Consider the following 11,290-nt stretch of genomic DNA (forward strand, 5'->3'; position numbering starts at 1 on the left):
GCTGCCACTTCCATTTCTGTAAGTTGTTGCCGTTCAGTGGCTCACTCATGTCCTACTCTCTGCGACCTTATGGACTTCAGCAAGCCAGGCTTCAGCCGTCTTCTTGAGCTTGCTCAAACTCATGTCCATTCTATGAGCTGGCCTTTCTCAAAAGACCTTGGCTGGGAGGGGCCTGGAACTCTATGCATACATCAACCTGGAAAAGGGTATTTTCCTAAGTTTCCCAAAGTTTCTCTGGCTGCAACTTGCACATAAGGACTCATGTCCTTGCATGATCCTAACTGGGTCTCATCTGGGTCCAAGCCGTGTCTGCTCCCCTCACCCTTGCCCTTTGCTCCAGGGCATCTTTGAAGAGCTGTTTCTTCCTGCCTCTCAATCCTAGTTCCTTCCAAGGGCCTCCATGGTCTTTCATACAAAGACAAATGAAAACATACCTTCTCCGATAAGACTTTCTCCTCCTAACTAGCATGATGCATCCAGCCCAGGAAATTTGTGTTTGAGAAAAATGTTGAACTCCTCCAAACCTTAAAATTCAACATTCAAAAAACTAAAATCATGGCTTCTGGTCCCATCATTTCATGGAAAAATAGTTGGGGAAAAAGTGGAAACAGTGGCCAGTTTTATTTTGGGGGGCTTCAAAATCACTATGGACAGTGACTGCTGCCATGAAATCAAAAGATACTTACTCCTTGGAAGGAAAGCTGTGACAAAGACAGTGCATTTAGAAGCAGAGACATCGCTTGGACAACAAAGGTCCATCTAGTCAAAGCTATGGCTTTTCCAGTAGTCATGTACGGATGTGAGAGCTGGACCATACAGAAGGCTGAGTGCTGAAGAACTGATGCTTTCAAATTGTGGTGGAGAAGACTTTTTTTTTTAGTTTTTTTTTTAATTTAAATTTATTTATTTTAATTAGAGGTTAATTACTTTACAATATTGTATTGGTTTTGCCATACATCAACATGAATCCACCACGGCTGTACACGTGTTCCCCATCCTGAACCCCTCTCCCACCTCCCTCCCCATACCATCCCTCTGGGTCATCCCAGTGCACCAGCCCCAAGCTTCCTGTATCCTGCATCAAGTCCCTTGGACAGCAAGGAGATCAAACCAGTCAATTCAAAAGGCAGTCAACTCTGAATATTCATTGGAAGGACTGATGCTGAAGCTAAAACACTTTGGCCACTTGATTCGAAGAGCTGACTCACTGGGAAAGACCCTGATGCTGGGAAAGATTGATGGCAGGAGGAGAAGCGGGTAGCAGGAGATGAGATCGCTGGATGGCATCATCGATTCAATGTATCTGAGTTTGAGCAAACTCTGGGAGATAGTGAAGGACAGAGGAGCCTGACGTGCTGCAGCCCATGGGGTTGCAAAGAGTCAGACATGACTTAGCAACTGAACAACGACTTCCAAACCATGTGAGAATCCAGTGCTAATATCCCACAGAGTAGGGAATCCAACCATTCCACAATAAGAATTATCACTCAGTACTCTTTTAGAACAGTGAAAGTGCCCCTCTCTTGTGTAGCTGAAAGTCCTTTACAGACGCCAGCACTGAAGCTTGGATCAAAGGCAGCAAGCACTCTTATTGATCAACACTTTCTGATAGGAAAGTCAGGGAGCTTCTGCAGCTCTGCTCGGCTTAGTGATTTCGCCAGGATTATGAAACACCTCAAAAGAATTAGGTTGAAAACATAAGGATCAAAAAGAGGCAAAAATAATTTTATCCTCTGGGAATTCAGCAGTGTGTTTGTTTGTTTGTTTGTTTTTCGCTGTAGCAAGTTGCCGAAAATTTCATATCTTACTTAAAAACACAATTTTTTTTTTTTGACTGCAGCATGTGGCATTCAGGATTTTAGTTCTCTGACCAGAGATCAAACCCACCCCTCGGTGGAGCCCTAACTACTGGACCACCAGGGAAGTCCCATAAACACATATTTTTTTATCATGCATCTGAAGGTCAAGAGTCTAACATAGGCCTCACTGGGCTAAAACCAAGGTGTCAGAGGGCTGTGTCCCTCTTCAGAGGATCTAAGAAAGAATTTTTTTTTCTTGCCTTTTCCAGCTTCTAGGGGCCACCTACATGCCTTGGCTTGCTGGCCACTTCCTGCATCTTCAAAATCAACCAAGTTGCATGTCTCCCACCCTTCTTCTGCAACAGTGCTTCTCTCTGATTTTGCTCTATGTCCCTCATCCACTTATAAGGACCCTTGAGATTACATGGGGTGCACTCAGAAAATCCAGCATCATCTCCTTATATTAAGGATGATGAACAGCAGCCTTAATCCTGCCTACGACCTCAGTTTGCTGTTGCCATGTAACCTAACACATTCACAGGTTCCAGGAAATAAGACAGGATATCTCTGGAGGACTGTTATTCCATCTTCCATAGCACATAATGTAAAAGCTGAAAACGAGCCAGACACAAGCCCAAAGGACATGCTAATTTTTATGTGAAATCTTTTGTTCTTAAAGGTTAGCAGCCAAATCAAGTTGTTGCTATTGCTGAGTCTATCAGTCATGTCAGACTCTTTGCAACCTTATGGACTGTAGTCCACCAGGCTCTTCTGTCCATGGAATTTCCCAGGCACAGTTAGTGAAGTGGGTTTTCCTTCTCCAGGGCATCTTTCCAACCCAGGGATCCAACCCATATCTCCTACATTGGCAGGCAGATTCTCTGCCACTGAGCCACCAGGAATGCTCACCAGATCAAGTTAAAGCCAAACAAACCTTGTTCAAGTCAGACTCCTCTAGAGCTCACATTTGCCTGTGGGCTGTAGCTTGTAACTTTTTTCCTTATTGTACACGGGCAGTGATTCCTAACCTTTTTTTCACTACCAAAAGCCCCTTTTGCTATCTCCTACCTAGAACCCCAGATGTTAATAGGGTCAAATAAATAAATAAATGCTATTTATTAAATAATGATTCATTTTCCAAAGTTTTATTAACCAAAGAAAAAGATTAATATCTGTCTTCTGTAAGAACAGCCAAGGATAGGGCTTATTAATAGGAAAAGCTAATGTGACTGTACAAAGAAATGATACAAATGAACTTCCTTATGAAACAGAGACTCACAGTCACAGAGAGTGGACTTACAGTTGCCGGGTGGAAGGATGAGGGGAGAGATGCTTAGGGAGCTTGTGATGGACACATACCTACTGATTCGTCAGGTCTAGGGAGGTGGATGGACCCAGAACCTGTTACACAGAGTGAAGGAGGTCAGGAAGAGGAAAACAAATATCATGTTGTTGTCGTTCAGCTGCCAGTCGTGTCTGACTCTTTGCAACCCCGTGGACTACAGCACGCCCGGCCTCCCTGTCCCTCACCACCTCCCATAGTTTGCCCAAGTTCATGTCCATGGAATTGGTGACGCCATCGAACCATCTTAACCCATACATACGGAATCTAGAAAAATGGTGTGGATGAACCTATGTCCAGGGCAGGAACAGAGACACAGATGTAGAGGATAGACTTGGATGCTGCGGGGAAGGAGAGGGTGGGATGGATTGAGAGAGTAGCATTGAGACACACACACTACCATTTGTAAAACAGATAGTTAATGGGTAGTTGCCATGTAACACCGGGTGCTCTACCCTGTAACAACCTGGAGGGGTGGGATGAGGTGGGGGACGGAAGGGAGATTCAGGAGGGAGAGCACATATGCATGCATATGGTGTATACTTATGGCTAAGTCAGGTTGTACCATGGCAGAAGCCAACACAATACTGTGAAGCAATTATCCTCCAATTAAAAAACGAAGTTTAAAAAATAATAAACAAAAATAAAGCAAAATAGATACCCAACAAGGTCCTACTCTACAGCACAGGGAACTCTGCTCAATGTTATGTAGCAGCCTGGATGGGAGGGGAGTTATAGGAAGAATGGATACCTGTGTGTATACGGCTGAGTCCCTTTGCTGTTCACCTGAACCTACGACAACACTGTTAATCGGCTATAGCCCAAAACAAAATAAAAAGTTAAAAAATGGTAATAATATTTTAAAAGTCAATGTAACTCTTTCCATATACCTCACCCCCCAAGAGTGTTCCTTGTTCCAAGACGAACATAGAAACTTACATTACCATATATAAAATAGATGGACAACAGGAATTTGCTGTATGGCTCAGGAAACTCAAACAGGGGCTCTATATCAACCTAGAGGGGTGGGATGGGGAGGGAGGTGAGAGGGAGTCAGACTCTGGTGATCTGTATGAGGAGGACTGAGTGTTTAGACAATGATGATGACAGGGTCTTGAAACAGGAGCCTGGAGAAGAAGCACCTGTGAAAGAGAGTCTGTACAATCCCAAGTCATCCTGGCCCGGATGGACCAGGAGCGAGCACAGACCAGCACTGGCAAAAGTTTCACCACCCAGAAGCAAGCGGAGCGTCTATCCCAGACTCCCAAGGATGACTCAGGGGAGGAAGATTCTGCTGCAGGAGGATCTGTTGTGACGCCAGTGGATATAGACCTGAGCCTGGTTTCAAACATGTTAGAGTCCTACAGTTCCCAAGATGGACTGGCAGGATCCGCTTCCAACCTTTTCCAAAGCATGAGTGTGCAGCTCCCTGACAGCGCTGATCACAGACCCACAACTAAGCCGACGAAAGATTAGCCAGCCAACCTAGCCTCTATTTTTTCTTCTTGAATAAATATTGAGTTAAAAAAAAAAAAGGCAGTGTAAATTGAGCACTTGCTGACTGCAGGCGCCATGCTGAGTGCTTTCTGTGCATTAACTCTCTGAGTGCTCACAGCAGTTCTGTGACATCAGGACTACGATTTTCCCCAGTTTTAATCAATGTGAAAATCGAGGCTCAAAGAGCTACGTCCTCAAAGTCACATGTTCAGTGAAAGGCCAAACCATAATTCAAACCCAGTTCTGACAGCAGGAACCATACTTTTAATCACTGTTATTCTGCCAATACACTCCTAACAAAAAAAAAAAAAAATAGTTTCATGTGTTTGTGCTGCTGCTACTGCTGTCACTTCAGTCGTGTTTGACTCTGTGCGACCCGTGACGGCAGCCCACCAGGCTCCCCCGTCCCTGAGATTCTCCAGGCAAGAACACTGGAATGGGTTGCCATTTCCTTCTCCAATGCATGAAAGTAAAAAGTGAAAGTGAAGTCGCTCAGTCGTGTCCGACTCTTCAAGACCCCATGGACTGGAGCTCCTCCATCCATGGATTTTCCAGGCAAGAGTACTGAAGTGGGGTGCCATCACCTTCTCCAGTCTGTGCTGCCTAATGGCAGGCAAATGGGTGTTAGTTTCTTTGGGGCATTGAGAATACTATGGTTTTGTGTCACTGTCGGGTCCTTTGGCCTCCACAGAGGGCCATCCAGGAGTAGGGTTTGAAACAATTCAAGCTATAAAGCGGTGACATACAGATTCTCTTCTATCAGGGGAAGAAATTACCAAGGTCATCTAAAAATTATCACTTCAGAGCTACAAAAATTGCATAATAGATTGGCCATCATACACAGGAGACTCCAACCATGTGAAAAACAGAACAACAACAACAACAACAACAAAAAAAACCTAAAAGAAACCCTATTTCTGGAGAGACTTTCCCCACACCTTGAATTTCAGAGTTAAACAACTGCTGAAGACATCTGACTTCTTGACGGCTCCGCTGTCCCGGCCCCGCCCGGGGCAGTTCCTGATGGTTCCTGGAGGCTGCCACACCTGGAGCAGGTGGACCTCATCTGTCTTAGAGTTATCCGATGCGCAATGTGATTGAAAATGTAGTACAATACTGTATGTGCAAACACAAGCGCGGTCATCAGTCACCTCAGCTTCCCTGGTCCGGATGTTAGTTTCTGAATTTAGACCTGCAGAACTCAAACAAAGGACGGTCACTTAGACATCTCCAAGAGTCAAGCCCAAGGCTTAGAAATGAGTCCAGTGTGCATATGTGTGTGCTGAGCCATGCCCCTCTTATCCATGAAAATTTCCAGGCAAGAACACTGGTGTGGGTTTCCATTTCCTCCTCAAGGGGATCTACCCAACCCATGGATGAAACCCACGTCTCTTGCATCTCCTGCACTGGCAGGCGGGTTCTTTACCACTGGTGCCACCTAGGAAGCTGAAATAAGTCTAGAGCCAGTCCTGAAGACAGATGGACGAAGGGAAGGAGCGAGAGGGGGAATGGAAGGAAGGAAGGGAGGGAAGGAGAGGGAGAGAGAAGGAAGAAAATAACCAAGTATCTTAATCAGGAAACACGCTGGAACGCCAGTGCTTCATAACGAGTTTTCTTACTGCAGACACAGAGAAGATTACACTTCCTTACCTTTTTTGGAGGTAGGTGGACTCATATAACAAGTCTGCTTTGACATCTTCAACTGCTGGCATAGCCCCCTCTGTGTTCTCTTCCCTTGCTGGGATAATCATACTGGAATCAGAAAGCTTGTGGTGAGATGGAGGAGCCACTCCACTAAAGCTTTGTTCTGCAGAGTGGTCCAAATGCTCAGTGGACTCGAATGAGCAAGAAATATACTTTGGTTTCTTAAGCCGCTGAGATCTAGGGGGTGTTTTATTAATGCAACATCACTTATCTTAACTTGACTAATACAAGAATTTAAAGGCAAAGCTTACCAGAGCCAACTTGCAACATATTTTAATGTTATGAAACGAAGTTGCACACTGGCTGGGACCTAATCAGGGATCAATAAACACTTGTTGAATATTGCCCAACTGGTTTCCCTCAGCCACTAGTTAGCAGTGATACATCTACTAATGATACCTCAGTTCTTATTCAAAATATCCCTCCCACTGCTCTCTACCTCACATCTCCCATCTTCCTTTGCCACTCAATAAATGTTAGCTATTGGTGGTAACGACAGTTACCATTTATTATTAACATTTATTAGCACGGTTAGCATTTTATTATTCCTCCCAACCTCCATCCTTACCATTTTAATTACAACCATTTCCCTCCCCTCACCCTGTCCCTGCTCCTCCGTACTCCCCAATTCTGCCCAACCTTCAACAGCCAGCTCAAGTCGCATCTTCTCCAAGATGTGACTTTTCCATCCAACTTGATCTCTTCAATCTGTTGTACATAATTAATGCTCTGAGTTGTTGTTCAGTCACTCAGTTGTGCCTGACTCTTTGCAGCACCATGGACTGCAGCACGCCAGGCTTCCCTGTCCTTTACCATCTCCCAGAGCTTGCTCAAACTCCTGTCCATCAAGTCAGTGATGGCATCCAACCATCTCATCCTCTGTCATCCCCTTCTCCTCCTGCCTTCAATCTTTCCCAGCATCAGGTTCTTTTCCGATGAATTAGCTTTTTGCATCAAGTGGCCAAAGTATTGGAGCTTCAGCTTCGGTCCTCCCAATGAATATTCAGGGTTATCTACCCAAGAAAATACATTTCCCTTCTACCTAAACTACTTCCAGTAGAATTTTTGTCACTTGCAATCAAGAATCCTGACTAATCCAAAAAATTACCTCTGAGAAAAGCTTAATTCACAAGTTTGGCAAACTTTTCTGAGCACCCATTATGCGAAGTTACAGCTCCGGTGTAATTTCAAACACAGAATAGATGTGGGAAGAGATGTGATAAATGAAAAAGTTGTTCATATTATTTATCACTGAGAGGGACCACTAAGATACTCACATTTGCATTTGGAAACAAGATCTTGCAGCCAAAACCTGTGAGGCCAGAAGCAGAGCCTAAACATGGATCGGAGCCTGTAGTCTTCCTATGAACCCACTGTGTCAATTTCACTCGCCCCATCTCCCAGTCACAGCCCATACACCCACCCAGCACTCCAAGCTGCCCAGATTTCAACACCTTTTGCAACAGAATGATAAGCGCACATGTTCACCAGGAGTATAGATTTTTGCACCCAGCATACTTGGAAAGCAGGATAAACCTGGGATGATATTCTAAATATTTAACAACCAGATCTGCATGGGCATGGAGCAAGAGAACAGAGGCTGGTTATCAACAACTCTACATTCAAATATAAGTCTCAAGGCAGAGTGGGTGAAAAAACCAGGACCCCAGATCCCAGGGAAAGCTCAGGACTGGGGACTGAGAGAGCCTCAGTGGGTTGACACCGAGGGAACTGAAGAAGAGACTTCTGGTTGTGCCTCAGCCCGTCCTTCGCTCAGCCAGCCATCAACCGGCAGAAGGAACAAGCCTCTCCACCATGGTGTTTTTATAGGCTTCTGCTTCAAGTTAGCCCACTGCTTCATGAGATGTGGAAGTGAAGTGAAATTCACTCAGTCGTGTCCGATTCTTTGTGACCCCATGGACTATACAGCCCATGGAATTCTCCAGGCCAGAATACCAGAGTGGATAGCCCTTCCCTTCTCCAGGGGATCTTCCCAACACAGGGATTGAAGCCAGGTCTCCCGAATTGCAGGCAGACTCTTTACCAGCTAAGCCACAAGGGAAGCCCAAGGGCTAGTTACTAGAGGCTGCTACTGCTGCTAAGTTGCCCCAGTCGTGTCCAACTCCATGTGACCCCATAGACGGCAGCCCACCAGGCTCCCCTGTCCCTGGGATTCTCCAGGCAAGAACACTGGAGTGGGTTGCCATTTCCTTCTCCAATGCATGAAAGTGAAAAGTGAAAGTGAAGTCGCTCAGTCATGTCCAATTCTTCGAGACCCCATGGACTGCAGCCTACCAGGCTCCTCCGTCCATGGGATTCTCAGTGGCCATAAATCAGAGTAGAGCCAACAAAAGCTGAGGCCCTCTACCCCAGGTCCCTTACTGTCTCCGCCGGATCACTATGCATTAAGTATTCCAAACACAGTCAAGACCTTGCATGTTGCAATTTCTGCATTTCAAAGAACCAAAGTCCAGCAGTTTGTTTTTTTTTAAGGGCTCTAAACTAATTTAACTCTTCATTCAGACCCTTGAGGAAATAAATGGTGAAGAAGGCCAGTGAGTTCTCGATGAACAGCAAAATATTTTAGTTGTCCTTTGAATAGAGTTCTTTTGGTCAGTCTCTTTACTCATGCCGTCTCTCTCCCTTACCCAGAAGTAGAGTCCAGAAAAATTCTCTCTCTGACAGTGACTCCTAAAAGCTTTCTTCTGCAAAAACAAATATCATAAAAAGCAGAGACATTACTTTGCCAACAAAGGTCCGTCTAGTCAAGGCTATGGTTTTTCCAGTGGTCATGTATGGATGTGAGAGTTGGACTGTGAAGAAAGCTGAGTGCCGAAGAATTGATGCTTTTGAACTGTGGTGTTGGAGAAGACTCGAGAATCCCTTGGACTTCAAGGAGATCCAAGCAGTCCATCCTAAAGGAGATCAGTCCTGGGTGTTCATTGGAAAGACTGATGCTGAAGCTGAAACTCCAATACTTTGGCCACCTCATGCAAAGAGTTGACTCATTAGAAAAGACCCTGATGCTGGGAGGGATTGGGGGCAGGGAGAAGGGGACAACAGAGGATGAGATAGCTGGATGGCATCACTGACTCGATGGACATGAGTTTGACTGAACTCCAGGAGTTGGTGATGGACAGGGAGGCCTGGCGTGCTCGATTCATGGAGTCGCAAAGGGTTGGACATGACTGAGCGACTGAACTGAACTGAATACACATGTATACATATGTATATGTATATATATGGAATCCCGAAACATGGTACTGATGAACCTATTTGCAGGGCAGGAATGGAGATGCAGACACAGAGAACAGACTTACGGACACGGGTAGAGGTGAGGAAGGAGAGAGTGGGATGAGTGGACAAAGGAGCATGGAAGCATATACACTACCATATGTAAAATAGGTGGCTGGTGGGAATTTGCTATACGACTCAGGAAACTCAAACTGGGGCTCTGTAACAACCTAGAGGGGTGGGAGGTAGGAGGGAGGTTCAAGAGGAAATGGACATATGTACACATATGTACACATACAACATGTTGACTCATGTTGCTCTATGGTAGAAACCAACACACTATCGTGGAGCAATAATCCTTCAGTTAAAAATAAATATTTTTTTAAAAAAAAAGCTCCCTTCTCTAGCTCTAATCACCACCTAACTCTCCCTGCTTTCCTTTGCCCAGAGTTTCCCAATCATCACAGAAGCTCAGAAAACTTTCCCTCCTCCCCGCTTCCCATTGCACTGCCTCCTGCTGCCATCAGGCCCCACAGCAGCCTTCAAAAGAGTGGAAGCCCTTGCTGGAGACTTCCCTCTTGCAGCTGGGAGGACCAGGGCCTCTGTATCACCCAACTCACTCTCACACCCCACAGGAGGGAGGTTGGGAAGCCCCTTGCTGTTTGCAAAAGAAATTCAAGAGGAGACTCCCAGGAGTGGACTGTCCATCTCTTTGTACCCGTCTGCAGTTCAGGCCAACTTGCATGGTTTCCCCAGTGTTTCTCATCCCCAGTCCTTACAGATGCCTTATTTTGTACCTCAAGGCACCCTTACACAACTCCTGCCAGCAGGCCTTCTAACCAGGGCCCGCTGTGTGGCCTTCACTAAGTCAGACCCCCTGCTGACTTGTGAGGATATCTACAAGGGACCGGATTAGTCTTTTTCATTCTCTTTTCATCTGAGCTCTGGAAGAACAAAAGATCTCGGAAGAAGAACATGCCATGTCTTGCCTGATTTAAGGAGCCCTGTCCTAGGAATTGGGAAACGAGTTCTGGTCCCAACCCAGCAATCACAAGCTGGATGACTCTGAACCCACCAGTTCCTTTCTCCAAGCCTCAGAAGGAGAGAAATGAAAGCAGATGACTTTTTTTCATGTTTTTTTATTTATTGGGATTGATCATATGATTGATTGCACTGGGGGAAAAAAAAAATCCAGTGGCTAAAAAATGTTTGAAAAATACTACAAGTTCCTTCCACCTCTCACTGTCCGATAGCCTGTGATTTCTCTCCACTGACCTCCGTTTGTAGAGGAAGTCTGCCACGGGCAATGTGTTTTCATTTTTGAAATCAATCAGAGAATGATAAGCAATCACAACTGAACTTTCTTAAGCGCTCTAATTGGGAGATGTCTTAGGGAAAAATCATTACCCTAGATGGGGGATTAAACAATGGATGCCATTTCCTCTCTGGCAGTGCTGGTCGCCCTGCTCAGCATCTCTAGGAGTGGCTATTTTTAAGTGGCCTTGGTCCTCTGGGCTCCAACAAAACCACTGTCACCACCCTGAGGACAAATGCCCTGTACTATGACCACAAAATAATCACAGGAGAAAACCCCATTCTCATGGGAGAATAAGATTCTGCAGGACACCTGAAGACCAGGGGCAGGCAGTGAGTAAAGGGGAAAGTTGGGGGTGGGAGGGGACTTGGTTCTTACCCAGAGGCAGGCAGCCAACCC

This window comes from Bos mutus, chromosome 6, assembly GCF_027580195.1.
Source record: "Bos mutus isolate GX-2022 chromosome 6, NWIPB_WYAK_1.1, whole genome shotgun sequence".
NCBI classification, from domain to species: Eukaryota; Metazoa; Chordata; class Mammalia; order Artiodactyla; family Bovidae; genus Bos; species Bos mutus.